At 38.7% G+C, this 19,084-nt stretch overlaps 1 protein-coding gene across 2 annotated transcripts in view; it reads left to right on the plus strand.

The window, feature by feature from the left end:
* Positions 1-19,084, plus strand: part of ccdc120a (coiled-coil domain containing 120a) — a 49,941-nt gene that overhangs the window by 17,700 nt on the left and 13,157 nt on the right. Inside the window, exon 1 of one of the 2 annotated variants that reach the window (XM_056265307.1) lies at positions 2,210-2,546. The exons of the other annotated variant lie outside the window; for it this stretch is intronic. The gene's annotated coding sequence lies outside the window, so the exon portion shown is untranslated. Of the gene's footprint in view, positions 1-2,209; positions 2,547-19,084 lie in introns of those variants that run through there. 2 annotated transcript variants of the gene reach the window in all.

The following is a 19,084-nucleotide window of genomic DNA, read 5'->3' on the forward strand; positions in this document are numbered from 1 at the left end:
TTCAGTTTATAACAATTTGATGTAGTAACAAGCCCATGACTGTGTATTTTAACATGAATCTCAAAGTCTTGCCTTATTGACTTTCATTATAGTAAAAATGCATGCAAAATGCATTTTTCTAAGAAGTTGGGCCGGAAATATCAAAGTGCTTGTCCTTTTTATTTTTATTTGTGAATTTTGTAACATTAAAATGCATAAAAATTTAGTTGTTGTTGACTTTTTAGAAGTAAATTAGCATATAGTTTTTTTTATTTTATTTTTTATTACAGACATGCACAAATTTTTTTTTTGACCTTAAGAGTGTGACTGTGTACTGTATGTTGCATTAGTTTCACATGAGGTAAATTGACATGTTGATTTGAGCTTTCTGTAATGGTTAATTGGATAAGAGCAAGCCAGGAGTCATGACACTGCAGACAGCGCTGTGGTATTGTCAGTCTCATTAGGAGGAGACGGTTGTTCTGTCCTGTGGAGTGATTGATGAAGAGGCAGAGGGGTCTGGTCCCAGCAGGGTTTCTAACTCTCTCTCTCTCCTTCACCGGGACGCGTTGCGAGAATGTTCTTGCGGAGAATTCCAGGAAGGGCAGGAGAAGCACTTTGTTCTGATCCCCAGCTGAACTTCCCTTCATTGAAATCCTCACGCTCAAATTAAACTGAAGCACTGATGTAAATCCCAGATGACGAGGCTCTCCTACAGCAGAAGAAGAGCTTCTCTCGCTAACCAAACTGACCATTAGAACCCAAGTCCTCTTTAATCCTGCCTCACTTCATGTCTAATTGTATGGGCGGACTAAGTCAAGTATAATAAAGTTACTGGATAAGATCAAAACGTCTGGTAATGGATTAAAGGCAGAAAACATGCTCACAAAATCCTTTTATGAAATGTTAACTATGGATCACTGATATCAGGGTCTTCTCAAATGATTAAAATGCATTTATTTTATATGAATTATATTGCATTAAATTCTTTCTCATTCTTTAATTTGGCAATGCTGGGCATTTTTTTTTTACTTGTGAAAATCACAGGTAACAAAGTCCTTTTTAACAAATGGTGCTTGTAGTCAATGCATTTTTATATACAATGAGAATTATTCATTAAAAAGTAAATACAATACAATAAATAAAATATTATAGCTTACAGGCTACAAAAGGAAAAGAGTGCTATGCATATGTTGTCACATTGTCAAATCAAGTTCCCTTAAAACAATTGTTGCTCTAAAAATGTTTCTTTTTCTTCAGTATATAACATGATTATGTATTATTTACTTTTTTTGGGTTGCATTTTCAGTGTAATATGAGCCCTGGGCAATTGAAAGGATCAAACTGTTGTTTCATGTAGATGACATCCTTTACATGTGAATAGATATCCTGTCTTGAAGCCAATTGGTTTGCAAATGAAGGCACAGCTCTGTCCCTCAGGGAAACTGAAGGTAGCCGAAACATAGTCTCGGTTTTCACCTGCTAGATTACCACGAGGCTGCTGCTGTTCTACTTTCTTTTAGACATCTTTGAAACCCCAAGAGTCATGAGTAATTTAAACACACGTTCAATGGAAAGCACAACAGCTGTGTTGGAGAAATTAAATTGAAAAGGTAATTACAGATATGCATAATTACAGGAATGTTTTTATTATTAAATATTAATTATTAAACGACTATGAACAGGTGAATATGAAGTGTTCCATAAGTTTAATGTTTGCTAAAACCTGGCCACAAATTCAAAACCACAGTGATTTATTTTTAATAAATAAATGAGTGATTTGTATTATTATACATTTTAATAACAGCAATATGACCCCCCCCCCCCCCCCCCCCAAAAAAAAAAAACAAGTTAATTATTTTAACGCAATGTAATTAAATTCAAATGTAATTTAAGTCGATGCTGTCATTAAGCGACGAGAAATGGAGAGTCGAAATCTCCTTACGTTAATTTACTATGGTGAAGGCTTAACGTTACCTCATAAATATTAATTTATTATTCAGCTGTTGCTTGGTAACTTTCCTGTAGCGTCCTGTTACGTAATGTCATTAAATATTCATAATTACAGCCAGGCAATGCACAGGCAGGATTCGCTATTTGGCACCGAAGACTAGAGCCCTCCTACCAACGGCTCCCTTTCAGCCAATCAGCTCGGCCTATCCGGTGTACGTCATATTACGTAATTAATATTCATAAACCGAGCCTTGAACACTTACCCGTGCGCGTGCGTTTGGCTCGGTCCGCCGGAGTGCGCTGAGCTCAGAGCAGAAATCTGCACCGAAAAGTCGTTGAGACTGAATGGCTCAGCATTGGAATAATAACTTATCATTCACACGCAAGTTTTCCGTTTTAACTTAGTCAGTGAAATGATTTCATTACTGACAGCTGCTTTTTTCTGGAGTGTTGCTCCTCGAAATTGAGCAAACCAGTTGCCGGTTGCTTTACCTGCTCTGATAAGGAGGATAACTTACAGTCAGACAACTGCTGCATGATACACTGTTACCAGACTGACTTCCCTTCAAACTCATGCAGAAAGGCAGACCAGGACTAAAGATTTAATGTCACAGGTAAGATTTTTAATATAACATATCTATATTATAATAAGCCTGAATGTATAGAATTCTCAAAAACATGACACCAAGCCAATTACCATAGGCTATATTATTTAACATGTCAGTACTATGGTGTATCAAAGTATCATGCAGTACGTTTTTTGTAAGGGGGCTGGATAGCAATATAATATCAGGACATTATGACTTCTGTCATAATAACAGCTTGTTGTGATCTTTTTTTTCATTGATGTTTAATTAAAGGGCATAGTTAAACCGCCTAAGAGGAGTGTAATGCCTAATAATTGTATTGTTGTGTTTTGCTCTTGAAGTGATTGCTGCTGCTGCTTCTCTCTTAAATAATCACTTTTTCCCAGGCATAATATAGAAAGATGATTCATATGTTACAAAGTTTAATGACAGTCCTCTGTTTGCATGGCCATAAGCTCCGGATACATCTGTACAAGATTGCTGAAAATCCAGCCCTTCAGGGAAGAGGATGTGATGACAGGATTATTATTTAATTTATCAGGTGCTCGACCCGAAGTGTTGTGTCTGTTGGACTAGTTGGACTGTTGGCCAGCAGCACTAACAAGACCTTATGGGACTTGGACTTCACACTAGCTATTTTGAGTGGTTGCACGCGAGAATTTGCTCACCGTTTTCAGGGTGGTGATTTTCACACACAAAATCTTTGTATTGTTTGGTTTGCAGTGAACCTCCTTGAAGATTTATCTTAAAAAAGATAAAACTTTATACTGTCAAATCTTTTGCGAATATTGATCAGCTGACGTAATCTTATCAATGGGGTTTTTTTTGTGTGTGCAAGAATATTGATTTTTTTGCACAGAGCAGTTGTCATTGCAATCATATAATGTTTAATCATTTGAGTTTTAGCTGACAAGTATTCTAGCTCAATGAAACTGTCTGTCTGTAAGCCATCACTCCAGGCAAAAAAACAAAAAAACCTTCTGCCAGTGAAGTCTGAGTTGACTTGCCTGGAGTGTCACTTGGAGAAGTCTGTTGTTGCTTTGTGCTGAAGGAGATTATTGAAGTGTTTGAAGTGTTTCTAGGTAACCAGCCCCCGTCTGTGACAGACACACACACACACACACACACACGGTCTGGTTCGCTATCTTTGTGGAGACTCTCCAAAGACGTAATGGTTTTTATACTGTCCAAACTGTATATTCTGTCCCCTTACACTAACCCAACCCCTAAACCTACCCATCACACAAAACTTTCTGCATTTTTACATTTTCAAAAAAACTCATTCTGTATGATTTATAAGCTTTATGCCCATGGGGACCGCTGGTTGGTCCCCACAATGTAGGTGATCTCAGGTTTTACTATCCTTTGGACACACACACACACACACACACACACACACACACAGTGTAACCTCTTGAGTCCAGGAATAGTCAGTTCATTAAAAACCAAACAAAACCTTGTTTTAATGCATTAAGTCTTTATATTCAATCAGGTTAATGAATATATGTACAGCATGACCTTGCTTCACTGTGCTGTCACTTTATTTAACTTTCTGCTCACGTCCTCATTTTAAGCAAATGTTGTTCTGCTGAATCTGTGATGTATTTATAATTTTGTGTCCAAAAAGAAGAATTTGCTGAAAATGAAATACTATGATAAATCTAACAATGACCCCATAACCTACAAACCCATAATGACCATAACCAAATTATTGCTGGATTACTTTTATTTAAAAATAAATTATTAGTAGTGTTTATAAGGCAAGCATCACGGTTACTATTTCTATATTTAGAGTTATGGATCTGAATAAAACAGTTTTTTGAACAGAACAGTTATTCGTCATGTGTGTGATGTTGTATTTTTAATATGATGTCATTATTACATTGCTGTCTTGTCGCCAGCCGATCACTGCATTGCTGATCATGGTTTCCAGTATCGATATATCTGCCCTTTCCAATGAACACAAGAATGCTCAGTAATCTCAGACAATTTAATCCAGATATTTTAATCAAATCTGCAAATTCGTTTGAAGAACCAAATTATCCAGAGATAATGCATACTCTAAAAAAATGCTGGGTTGTTTTAACCCAAATTTGGGTCAAATATGGACAAACCCAGCCATTGGGTTACCCTTTTTTATTACATTTTTAACCCAATGTTTGAGTTTGTCCATATTTGACCCAAAATTGGGTTAAAACAACCCAGCATTTCTTAGAGTGTAGATTGTCTGCATCTGACAAATCATCTCAGATGTATTAAGTGAGGTACGGAGACTGGACCCCAGATGTAGTTGTATTGTTATTAATGCTCAGTACTGCCACCATCATGTTAAGCTCATCTTGCCATCAGCACAGAAGCGCCTCTGCTGGGTTTATGGGGTCAGTATCAGGATGCCAAGACAACAGTGTTGGACTCTGGCTCCATATCTCCCATAATCAGCTGCTCATAGGATCGCCAGCTAATGTGACAAACATGAATGACATTGCTGATGGGCGTGAGTCCAGTGACCACGTGTGGGACAACTGACTGGTTTAATGACATGCTCTCGTGTTCATGTTGTGGTTCCGCCCGCACTGGATCCTGAAAGCTGTTGTGTGAATTGGAGGCTGTTTTGTCCAGTTGTTGAGTTCTTGTGCTGTTGTTAGTGATGCTAGTTTTTTTTTAGAGTTAGCACCCCATGTGTTATTTACATTAATGGTTCCTTAACTTTTTTAAGTTTCAGTTCCTAAATACATTTAAGTTCATTTTGAATAAGAATTGTTTGTGTTCATTTTGTGCAAGTCTCATCTATACAGTTAAAGGGTTAGTTCACCCAAAAGTAAAATTAGCCCATGATTTACTCAACCTGAACCCATCCTAGGTGTATATGACATTCTTCTTTCAGACGAATACAATCAGAGTTATATTAAAAAATGTCCTGGCTCTTCCAAGCTTTATAATGGCAGTGAATGGCTGGAGAAAATTTGAAGCCCAAAAAAGTGCATCCATCCATGATAAAAATACTCCACACGGCTCTGGGGGGTTAATAAAGGCCTTCTGAAGCGAAGCCATGGGTTTATAACCATATTTAGAATAATATGTTTATAACCATAACTTTATAATCTAAAATAATTAGCTTCCGCCAGACGACCGTACGCATACTACGCAAGTCGACTTGCGGCGCAAGAGTAACATGTATGACGTAGGATGTAGGAGTGTCGTAAGCTTAGACGCCTCTCACAGTTTAAACAAATAGTGCTGTGCAACAAACTGAAGCTCCTCTTCTATTATATACAGTAGAAATCCTTCGACATTTCTCTTCAAAATGGCTAATTTGCGACCGGTGTTTTGTTTTGCTCTTTCCTCTTAGCTTCCGCGTTCGTCATTACGCTGTGTGTCGGGTCAGGGGTTAGTCTTCCACCGTAAATCGATGCGTACGGCCGTCTGGCGGAAGCTAGTAATTATTGTTATAAATACGGGTATTTTCCATACACAAACCCATGGCTTCACTTCAGAAAGCCTTTATTAACCCCCCAGAGTTGTGTGGATTACTTTCATAATGGATGGATGCACTTTGAATTTCAAATTTTCTCCAGCCGTTCACTCTCATTATAAAGCTTGGAAGAGCCAGGACATTTTTTAATATAACTCCGATTGTATTCGTCTGAAAGGAGAATGTCATATACACCTAGGATCGCTTCAGGGTGAGTAAATCATGGGCAAATTTTAATTTTTGGGTGAACTATCCCTTAACATACATATATAAAGTGTGTCCACCAAGGCTGCATTTATATGATCAAAAATACAGTAAATATTGAGAAATATTATTTTAATTTATTATATATAAACTATTTATAAACTAATATATAAACTGTTTTCTATTTGAATTTTAAAATGTAATTTATTTATGTGATGCAAAGCTGAATTTTCAGCATCATTACTCCAGTCTTCAGTGATCCTTCAGAAATTATTCTAATATGATGATTTGATGATCAGGAAACATTTCTTGTGCTGCTTTAGAAAGTTCAAAATAACAGCATTAAAAAAATATTTTGTAACTTTTATAAAAGTCTTTACTGGCACTTTTGATCAATTTATGCATCCTTTCTGAAAAAAAGAATAATAATATGAATTAAAAGAAAATCTATATGGGGATATATGGCTCAACACCACGAAACAAACTGTTTAATGTGATCTCATTGTGATGTCATGTAGGGCATTCCCAAAGACACCTTTGCATATTAGATCACTCATTATCTACACATATTACTTTGCAACATGGAATGCCAGTGCGTGACAGAAAAATGCTGTACTTGTGATTAAGTTGTTAACATTTATGATAATGGGCTACTTTTTTACTTTTTGACTCATGTTTGCTTGTCTCGATTATCAATAGGTCATGCAGTTACTTCCAATTATGAGCACTTTAAAGGTGAAGTGTGCAATTTCTTAATGACTGTTTTCATTCTGCATCCGCCATAGTTGGACAAACAGAAAATCCTTCCCTTAAACTAAATCCTCTTACAAATGGGGTACTAATAGTTTTCTCTGCATATTTTAACATTGAAAAAAAAAATCCCTGTTCATTCATATTCAGCTGTTTATCTGTCAGCAGCACTTCTGGACAGGGCGGTTTCCACCTTTGCACCCGTTCAAAACCTCAATTAAATTGTGATTTCTCTGTAGTTTTGTGTTTGGCGGGTGGAGTGACTTTTAGCAGTGAGGCTAAAAAAAAAAGAGCTGACGCCTGCAGTCCAGCCCAACCCAGAATGATCTCAGAGTGCACAATTAACCGACCGGCTCGTTGACTCACCATCAGAATCTGAATCTTTTCATAACTTCAGAAACTTATAGTGGAGGAAATGAGTGTAAACCAGTTATAAGTTGTCAGAAGTGGAACATTGATCTGAAAAGAAATGAGATTACCTTCACACACACAATCACACTCTCTCTCTCTCTCTCTCTCTCTCTCACACACACACACACACACAAATATACAAAATCCTTCCCATTGGCTTTGTATATTCAAATGAGTTCCCAATTTGCATCCGTATGATTCCAGCTGCTTGAATGAGCCCAGTCTCTTTAAAGCCCATGTGTTTCTCTTTGAGGTCTAATCCGCTCATAATTATCTCGTGTTTTCAATGCTCTTTCATTTCTCTCCTTCTGGATACATCTGCACTTCTCGTTTTGTCTCTGTAATTTTCTTTTAAATAAACGTTTTATTTAAATATTTCAATAAGCCTTGGCAAATGAGACTTACCACTTACTAGTCCTCATACTTAGGGTTAGGGGTTTGTTAAACCATTAACCCCAACTCATCATGTATTGTTAAGCCGGGTGCACACTGTGCGATTTTGGCCGCGATTCGGCCGTCTGAGAGTGAGACAAATTTTGCAAATCCTAAAAGAATCCTCTGATCCTAGACTAAAATCTGAAGTCTTTGAACGTTAGTTTGACATGTTCACCGACAGCCGATTAATGACCGCTGCGATCAAATTTGAATTCCGACGAAATTCTGGCAGAAGATTTGACTCTCAGTCCTGCAGTGTGACTTCAAATTGGCGTCAAATTGTGTTCGTTTTTCAAGACAAGCCGTGATCAAAATGAACATTATAGATTTCTTTGTAGCCACCGCTTCAATCCCGCATGTAACGCAGCTCACTGTCACCGAACACAACTTGACTAGCAACAATCGTAAAGGATGATAATAAATCGCACCCGGCTTTAGAGACATTAATGACGGCCCACATTGTTGGAACTATTACTTTTTTCTTAGCAATCAGACGAATATTTTTGTGATAAATCCCATATACTTACATTGAATGTGGGACCGGAGCTGTCATAGAGACTTGATGACATGGACCAGTATAAGTAATCAACTAGAACCACCTGAAACACCCTAGCAACTACATAGCAACACACTTTAAACGTTTTAGAACCAGAGTACTTGATATTATTATAGTTTTTATTAATATTCCTTTTTTATTTACTTTTGTCAGTAAATCAAACCAGTGAAATGGCATATAAATGGTCAACTTCATATTGTTTCTCTTAGTAGGATGAAACTAATCTGTTATTTAAACAGCAATCAAATTATATATAGAAATCGATCAAAGAACGCTCCCTTTACAATCGCAGGAGCTGTCAGTCAAACAGCACGTTTATCACTGACTGAGTTCTGGACTCTCGCCAAAACTCCCGTTATAATCAACGAATCTCTTATTTTTACATTGTGTTTGCACTGTTAGTTATGATGAAAGCATTTGTTTGAGTGCCGAAATCGAGTTGCAATGATGAGGTCACTGCATTCATGTGCTCAAAATGTCTGTGATCGGCTATAATGCTCATCACTGCAACCGTTCATGCCACAATCTAAATGCTATAGATTTAATGCTATAATCAACACTTATAATGATATAATGCTATAATCAACACTTTTCACGATTCGTTCACTGTAATAGTTAAAACGTGCTAAAAGTTTTCAAGAGAGTTCCACATGTAATACTAGCTTTGCAAAGATGTCAGCCAATCACAGCAGTGGGCGTTTACACTGTCTCTCCGCAGACACGCCCCTTCAAACAGAGCGTTCAAATCAGAGGGATAAAATCAGGGTAGGAAAAATGCTTTTATTTCTAAATTATAAGTGCACCACAGTTAACATTATAAAATAATGCAATCCATGACCTCTTTAATAATTAATTATTACCCTGTTTAGAATACCTTAGCGACGACAACACCTTGTGGCTGCAAGTTTTGTGCAGTCAATTACATTCTCTTGACAAAATCTGAAAATAATTCTTTAAATTTTGACTTAATTTCTATTTAACAATTTTTAAAAAACATTTTTGCTTTTTTTTCCTGTGTACTTGTTGCTGAAGTGGTTGTCATCATTTTTAATGCGCTCTACTCTATTGATTCATTGCTCGAATTTTCACTACCGAGTTCAAAGACATCAAAGATAGCTGTAAATTTTCTTCAAGCATCAGGAGCCCATAAAAGAAAGGTTGCCGCACACACAGTGTTCAGATACCGAGCAGCTCTTGCATTCTGAATCGCCGTTATGAAAGCCTGAATTAGACTATTGGTGGTTCGGATAGATTTCTCAATCCCTGTGTGGTCTTTATGTGCTTCAGCTGTGCAGTGCTCACCACCGCTGCCAGAATCGCGTCTCTGAAGGCGTCTTCCTTGTGTTGTTATCTAGAATGCTTATTTAATACGATGCTTTGGCTCTGGATCAATGTGGACCAGATTTCAGAGGCAGGGCTTTTGTTGTCGATGCCTCCGGTGTGGTTCGCTGTAACGTGCCGCCCAGCAGTAGATGGATGTTGTAGATGCCCTTAGACGAATGTTTGTCCCAACATGTGTCTTCCAGATGTACAGGTAGTTGTTGCGGTCTGTTCCCCATGGGACTGCATTTCCTACCCATCATCTGACTTGAAAGAGTTTTATGTGCATAGAGGTCTTTGAATGTGAGATTAAAGCGTCACTTATCGCCCGTGCCCTAACAATAGGACCATGATTAGGTTGTGGGAGATGTAATTGTGATGGTGCACTTGTTGTTTGTTGTTTTTTACAAGCAAGCTGGAAAAACGTGTTCAGCATGGATTAAAATCAGGAAAGTGAAGCCGGGATGACTGTGTGACATGTTAAGTTTTTTCTTTTCTTGAGGCAACCAGCATGAATCACAGTTAATAGATGTTTGCTAAATGTAAAATTATTGAATTAGCTAATGGTACACACACTATTATTCTTTCCCTGATTATGAATTATTTTAAAATGGTCATAATTTTTTTGTTGCATTTTAGAATGTTAATAAAGATTTATTTCCCTCAAAACTATAATAATTTAGTTATTTTTTTACCCTTTACCACCCTCTTTATGATCATTAAAACATTAAAACCAGGCTTGCTACTGTACCTTCAAGACTTCTGCAAAAGTTTGTGGTCAATAGGATTTTTTGATGTTTTTTAAAGAAACCTATTATAACACCGGCAAGATGGTGCAATATTATTACAGTTTACAATAACTGTTTTCTATTTGAATACATTTTAAAACAAATAGTAAGTTATTCCTGTGATGCAAAGCTGAATTTTCAGCATCATTACTCCAGTCTTGTCACACGATCCTTCAGAAATCATTCTAATATGAGGATTTGCTGCTCCAGAAACATTTCTCATGTTATGAGAAATTGCAGTCTTTGATGAATATAAAGTTAAAAAGAATGGCATTCATTTGAAATAGTTTTTTTTTTAGTAACATTATTAATACCTTTACTGTCACTTTTGATCAATACAATGCATCCTTGCATAAAAATCATACTGACCCCAAACAGTATTGCAAATGTGGAAGGTCATAAGTTAATGAGCTCATAGTTGTTATGCAATCACTTGTTGCTTAGTTTGCATTGATGGTCTGGGTGGACAGTGAGGACATTTGCTTACTGTGCTAATGGAAAGGAATAGCCTACATTGTTGCATGTTTAGACTTTGCTGATCCGGCAGTATGATGAAACCAGCATCATGACCAAACATGACCCTTGAGCATGAATGCAGCTGGTCCTGATTGTGCCAGCACACCGAGGGCTTTGGCTCTCTTCACACTAAATTTGGGCACCCTCACACCATTTCTGCATGTCCAACATGCTTCACTTATCATTTCTGTTTATGTTGATAAACATGCAGATTCACCGCGTGCATCATCCGGAAAGCAGTGTGTTCTGTTTTAACCATATATTTGTGTGCACATCTCTTAAAGGGCTTTCAGTAAAACTTGGCTGCCTATGCGGTAGAAAGGTTGAAAATGTTTTGAAATCGGTGCTACCTGAAAAAAGGCTGCTGTATTCCCTTTTGCCAAATTGACCCCATAATGCACTGGGCAGGTGTCCGCCCAAAGCCAGTCCCACCAGTCTGCTATAGCCTAGTTCACACTACATGATTTTAAGCCCGATTTGCAAATCGTTGAGCTCGCCGATAGGTCAGGGTGTTATCGCGTGCAAATCGCTGGAGATTAGCGGGCGATGAACGCTCGCCAATCTGTTAGTATGAAAGAGCCAACAACGCATCAAAGACGCTCGCAGACGCGTCGCCGAGCCCAGAAAAATATCTAGCATGCTAGATATCCAGAGCTGTCGCACGACTCAAGCTCACGTGATGTCATGAGCTACAGCAAATCAGAGCAAGGCATGTTCGCGTGTTGTGTTCTTCTTCGTCTTCTTCGCTGGGTATTGGCGCGCGTGCTGTTTCGCATCATTTCCGGTTCGTTTTATCGCGTGATTTTTCGTGACAAAACGTGGTTTGTAGACAAGATAGAATCGTTGGGTGACAGAGTTGTTGTCAACTCGTGTAGTGCGTTACCCCCTGTTGCGGATCAATCACGTTGTGTCGTGTGGTGTGAACTAGCTCAACAACTTGAACACTCCTGATTTCACAGAGAGCAAGTCATGTAGTGTGAACCGCACAGTTCAGCCTGACGTTTTAAAATCATGTAGTGTGTGAACTAGGCTTAAGGATACACTTACCAGAGTCAAATACTGCCTTGCTTTAGTAGGAAATACTTCTTAGCAAACTTTTATATTGTTCCCATGTGCAAGAATTCAAAGGCCTGGTTTCACAGACAGGGTTTAGATTATGCCAGGATTAGACCTTAGTTCAGTTAAGGCATTTAAGTAGCTTTTTATTTTATTTTCGGTTTCCAGTGAAGGATACAGTGCTTCGTAGGCAGCGGCTAAAGGCTGCAAAGAATCGTAAAAATGGAGAAAACACCGCCTGTGACGGAAAATCTGAATTGTAGTCGACATTTGTATAGTCAAACATTCAGCATATTAGAATGATTTCTGAAGGATCATCTGATGAAGACTGGAGTAATGATGCTTGCAATTTTGCATCACAGGAAAAAAATTACAAAACTGTTGTGCTGATTAATATTTTTGTGGAAACTGAAATAATTATTTTCAGGATTCTTTGATGAATAGAAAGTTCAAAAGAACAGCTTTTACTTGACATAGAAATCTTTTGTAACATTATAAATGTCTTTACAAAAAAAAAAAGCGTACTAACCCAAAATGTTTGAACGACACTGACTGTATGTATAAATAAGCTTCATTATGAATTTGAAATCGCCATCCAAGAGGACTATTGCAGTGCCCGGCTGCAGAAGAATTGACCCGTGAAATGTCTCAAAATATTGTCACCTTCTATAACTCCACCAACATTCCTATTTTGTAATGCGTGATCTTTGCTTTAGGTTCTGATGGAGATTGTGAAATGGGGGGTGCTGGTTCATATGTTGAGTCCATCTGCTGTCTGCAGCCGTCCTGACTCCGCTCAGCCGGAGCTGTTGTTGCTGCCAGTCAGAGGAAATGTGGCCTTTGCTCAGCCTGCTGAGAGGAGACGGACGGGGGTGGAGGCTCAACAGATTTTTCAGAGTAGTGAGGAAGAGAAGGATATGGGATCTCATCAAGGTGCTGGTGTGGTGAGAAGCAAAGAGCATCAAGGTGTGAACCAACTGTTTCCTTTCGAGACCCCTAGGAGACCCCTCTGACTGGTTGAGTTGTACATGACCAGGAAACTCAGCAGATGTAGCCGCATGGTGCGTGATGTAACCATTGCAGTAAACGTTCAACGGCCCGTGTTTCCTTCGTAAATTGGGCCAAAGGTTCAGCATGACCGGAAGGTTCACTGGCATCACCTGACCTGCACATAAAGGCCAAGACCTGATTCATGCTTGAGGAAAACAGAGACAAATGACCACAAGCCTCATGGGATTCGGAAGTTGGTTTGCTTTCTTTTCACTGCACTTTCATGTTCATTATGGAGGAAACTCCAAGGCTCTCAAGGCAAAATGTAGTCACTAGCGCTGTGAATTTGGTCTCGGAGAGACTTGCTGGCAATTAAACATAGAAACATGCGGTCAGGCCAAAGTGGCAACAGTTTACTGCATACATACCACTTGTCCTGGAACATAAAACCAAAGAGAAAACATGATTCTGAGTTTCTGCAGTGCAGTGATGATTTGTACAACAGATCAAATCAGTAGAGAGCTAACTGCAATTTGATTTGTTTTGTACTGCTTATAGCTGAAGTGTGTCATTTCTTTTGGTATTTAAAAAATGTTTTATGCATTTATATTAAATATATATCTTTTTAAATTATAATCAGTTATATTTATTTAAAACAATCATTATTTTTCCAGTTCCATTTGGTGCCACTAGAGATGTAAAAACAACAAACTTAACCATTAAGTTGCATGTTGCTTAATCAAAATAACATACTTGGTTTACTAAACCAATTCTGTCTTACTCAAAAGAGAAATGTTGATAATTTGGGATCTTGGGAAAATGCTGTCTGCGGTGGAAACCTCCAAACTTCTAGGAATGTGTTAGTCTTCATGTTCCTTTCTGTTTTGTTTATTGTTGGTTTGTTTTTATTTTGGTCAAAGCTATTTATGTCTTGATGAGCAATAGACACCATTTAGACCTTAACTCTTAAGGTGTCAGGACATGCAGATACTTCAGCTGATGCCATTTGGTCCCCATTGACCTTCATATGGAGAGCAATGCCACACATGCATCCGTTTAGCACTATTATCTGAATCAGGATGACTTCAGGCGAAAGTTAGGACTGCCAGATTTCGGTGCTCTCACTTTCTTTAATTATACATGGAGAAAATGACAGTTTCTGTATCATTTTAAGATGTAGATAAATATAAATGAATCTTTATGTTTTTTGCAGAACATTTGAGTGATGTTTGTCCATGCAAATCTCACTTCCACCATATTAGGGTATTGTAACCAGGGGTTGCTAGGGTGTTTGGAGTCTTTTTTTAGCATGTTGCTAGGGCTTTCTGAGTGGTTGCTGGGTAGTTGCTCACTGGCCCAAAAGAGCCAATCCCCAAGTCTCTATGATTTTCTGGTTCAGAAAAATCTGTTTTGACTGAGTGTAGTTGTCCTTTGAGTGACCCATATAGTGTGACTCCGCATTTAGTTTTGCAGTGAAGAAAGCAAGATAGTTTCGGTGCAGTCCGGTGATGTGGAAACGCAGCGGTGTCCACACTTCCTCGTTAGTATTGGATTAATTAACAGAGGCACGGAACAGTAGAGAACACGTCTGTCAGATACCATTGAGATCAGAGAGGTCGCAGAGAGTCCAGGGAGCAAAAAAACCTGCTGACCCCCAACTTCAGCGCTTTCTGCAAGAAGGAAAGATTCAGTACAGACCGTGTTCCCAGAGGAGACAATTCTGCAGTCCTGAGAAAAAAATTGCCATTCTGTTTCAGTTTGAAATTGTTGATGTTATGTGAAACATCAAGGTCATGATTGTAAGGATCAGAGAAAAAGAAAAAAGAGGGGGGAAACAGAAAGAATGATGTGCTGTCTATTACAGCTTATCATGGCACAACCATTATTCATTAACGTATATATATATATATATAGTCAAGTAAAAAAGAATGTACACCCTCTTTAAATTATATGGTTTCACGTATCAGGACATTTAAAAAATCATCTGGTCCTTAGCAGGTCTTAAAGTTAGGTAAAAACAACCTCAGATGAACAACAACACATGACGTACTACAGTGCGTCATTATTTATTTAACAAAAACTAGGCCAAAATTGAGAAGTCATGTGTGACAAACTAAGTACACCCTTTTTTTTTTTTTTTTTTTAATTAATTAGCAGTCAGGTGCTGTTAATCATTCAGATGTGTGTTAACACAATGCCAAGAAGGGAAGACATCAGCAATGATCTTAGGCCTTGTCCACACGGACACGGGTATTTTTATAACCGGAGTTTTTCCTACAGCGTTTTAAAAAAAAAATCCCGTCCACACATGCTCGGTCTCCGTCTACATGAAAACGCAAAAACACGCTATCAACCGCGGTCAAGAGCATGCCACGCCAGCAGGCGGCGATATAAACCTTAAAGCCACGTTGGCCAATCAGAAGCGCAAATCTGACGTCAAACACAGCGGATAACGGCGCACACTCTGACGTCGCAAGCCAAAAACCCCGGTTTCACTGTCTACACGACAACACTGTAACCGGCGTTTCTGAAAATCCTCACCTTGGCAGGGGTTTTCGAAAATGTTCGGTTTCAGTGCGTTTTCGTGTGGACGAACGGCCGAACCGCGTAAAAAAAAGTCACGGTTATAAAAATACCCGCGTCCGTGTGGACAGGGCCTTAGAGAAGCAATTGTTGCTGCCATGAATCTGGTAAGGTTAAGGCCATTTCCAAACAATCTGAAGTTATTCTACATTATTCCATTATTCTACAGTAGGGAAGATTATTCACAAGTGGAAAAAATTCAAGACAGTTGCCAATCTTCCCAGGAGTGGACGTCCCAGCAAATTCACCCCAAGGTCAGACTGTGCACTGCTCAGAGAAACTGCAAAAAAACCAAGAACTACATCTGAGACTCCACAGGCTTTAGTTAACATGTTAAAGGTTAAAGTTCATGGCAGTACAATTAGAAAAAGACTGAACAAGTATGGCTTGTTTAGAAGGGCTGCTAGGAGAAAGTCTCCAAACCTGCAAACCACAAGAATTTTGGAACGATGTCTTTTGGACAGATGAGACCAAAGTGGAGATGTTTGGCCATAATGCACAGAAAACCAAACACATCATATCAGGACAAACACCTCATAGCAACTGTCCATCACGCTGATGGAGGGGGGATGTTTTGGGCTTGTTTTGCAGCCACAGGACCAAGGGATCTTGCAGTCACTGAGTCCACCATGAACTCCTCTGTATACCGAAGTATTCTAGAGTCATATGAGCCCATATGTCCGACAGCTAAAGCTTGTCCGAAATTGGGGCATGCAACCCAATGACCCAACCCAATGATGTTCCCAAGAACACCAGCAAATCTACACTAGAATGGCTGAAAAAGAAAAGAATCAAGGTTGTACTGACCCAATTAAAGTCCAGACCTCAACCCGACTGTTAACAGCTGTGCATAAACAAATGTCCTCAAACCTCGATGAACTAAAGCAACATTGATGAACCTCGATGAACTTAAAGAAGAACAGGCCAAAATTCCTCCACAATGATGTGAGAGACTGATAAAGTCATATAGAAAACGATTGCTAAAGGTGGTTCTACAAGCAATTAAATCATAGGGTGTACTCAGTTTGTCACCCATGGCGTCTCCATTTTGTCTTTATTTTTGTTAAATAAATAATGACACAGTGTAATATGTCACGTGTTGTTGTTCATCTGAGGCTGTATTTACCTAATTTAAGACCTGCTAAGGACCAGATGATTTTTTACGTAATATGTCTTATACGACTAATACGTAAAACCAAAAATTCAAAGAGAGTGTATACTTTCTTTTTCACATGACTGTATACACTCACATGCATATCACAGAAATAAATAGCAAAATAAGTAAATAATATATTTTTTAAATACATTACTATTTTGATCAAATAAATGCTGTCTTGGTGAGCATAAGAGACTTCTTTCAAAACAATGTCTTCTACACTTTTTGACTGGTAGTTTATATATGCGTGTGTGTATATACATATAAAATAGAATTAAAGATATAAATTTGGGGGAAAACTTCAGAGGAAAACATATGCTACAAAATGCCTAAAAAGTGTACAATATGGTCCCTTTACATGTTAAGGATTAGGCAACACGTTTACAGAGAAAATAAGAGAGATGGCTAGAGGAATGAATGCGGGAAGGCTAAAAAATGGACAGATTGTGCTTTCATGAACATCTGAACAGAAGTGATAATACAGGCTCCGACATGAGAGAGTGGAATGCTGGCAAACCTTGTGAGGACCGCAGAACATTTGTCATGACATTTGGTGAATCTCTCTCTCTCTCACACTTACACGCAAACACATGCACAGCTTGTCTAGTGCATATTTATAGTCCCAAAATCTGAATTTATCCTAGATTTTTATATTTTACAAAGACGATGTGAGTAGTGTTTGGTTGTGCAGAAGTTGTGTGTGGTTGTCAGGGAGTTGCTATGTGATGAATGGACTTTTGGAGATCTCTTTAATATCTCATTTGTTTCTCATAGATTGAGACGTCTCTTTCTCCGATTGTTCTCATGTGAAAAAGACTTCTAGAGAAAGTCTCATAGAGGTCTCAATGTCTCCAACTGATCCGTTTGGCTAAGATACAAAAGCTTGCAATCAAAACTCAAAATCTCACTATGAACTCATTTCTCATCAAATTCTTCCAGGACCAAATAATCTGAGTTGCTATCCATTTCCAATAGTAATAGAGATTTTTTCTTTAGCAAACACCACTAAAGAATATTGCTGTTTAAGCAAGAAAAAGGTTTGCAAAGTTACAAAGCGAGTTATTCTCTATATCAGTGCACACTGTTTCTGATCTCCCTGAAACGCCTCGATTGTAGTCGATTGAGTTTTCTTCTGGGAATGAACACGTCACAATATTCCTCAGGTAAATAATTCCCGCTCAAGGCATACACAAAATAAAAGGATCGAGGCCTAGTTGAGTTGCGTTATGCCGAGTTCAGACTGCACGATTTTCAAAATAATCGGGTCACTGTTGTTTTCACACTGCATGACTATCTGGGGTAACATTCAGTTGCTGCTGTGTTGACACTGCACGATGGATCGGCGACAGGAGGTTTCACACTGCATGACTTTACAAAAGAAAGAATCGCCGACAACTTCTGCCTGGTCCGCAAACTACGTTTCACAACCAAACAAACGCGAGAAGTGATAGGAAAATAACGGAAGATCACGCGTGCGTGAGACCGGAGTTCTCGCGCGACACTGAATTTGTTATTAAAAATGATAGCCTACAAATTGTCTGTACACTAATTTGTAGCGAAAATAAAAATAAAAAAAAACAGTTTATGCAGGAAATGGTTGGGAAGACTGTGTTTTGCAAAGAGAGTTGGGGGTAAATAAATAATTTTGCAAATGTCCTGCTGTTGCTGCTGGTCATGCAAATGTTTGTGCTTTGTTTCTGTTTGATATAATTGTAAATATAGGCCTATCTATTAAAATACTGATATTCTGGTCTATAACTCCTCCTCCTCCTCCTCCTCCTCCTCCTCCTCCCTGTTATCTTGGTCTATCATTGGCTGTCAGTCATCATCCGATGTAGTTTTCAGTCAGAACACATTCACACAGCAGGATTGTTAATCGCCGACAGGTCCAGATATTTAGCATGCCAAATATCTCACGGGCGTCGGCGACTCGTCGGCGATTCTCTCAGATCGCGTCTTTGCTCATTCACACTGCGTGATTGTCACTCGCGTGAACGAGCACCGATTTGCCTGTGATTTCGGGCATTTGTCGGCGATTTCTCAAAACCTGTCGGCGAGCCAAAATTGGGGCTAAAATCGTGCAGTCTGAACTCGGCATTAGAAAGTGTGTTGAAACTTATGGTAAGTGGCGTGACATTTCTGAAATGTGCTCAAAGCGGTGGACCAATCACAACACACTGGTCCAGCCGACCAATCAGAGCAGATTGTGTTTTTCGGAAGGAGGGATTTCATAGAGACAGGAACTAAACAGATGCTGCGTCCCAATTCGCCTACTTATACTATGCCCTAAAAGTATGTACTCTTTTTGTGAAGAAAAAGTACATACTT

Source organism: Rhinichthys klamathensis, unplaced genomic scaffold (assembly GCF_029890125.1).
Source record: "Rhinichthys klamathensis goyatoka isolate OS25496 unplaced genomic scaffold, OSU_Roscu_1.1 h1tg000231l_1, whole genome shotgun sequence".
Taxonomy (NCBI): domain Eukaryota; kingdom Metazoa; phylum Chordata; class Actinopteri; order Cypriniformes; family Leuciscidae; genus Rhinichthys; species Rhinichthys klamathensis.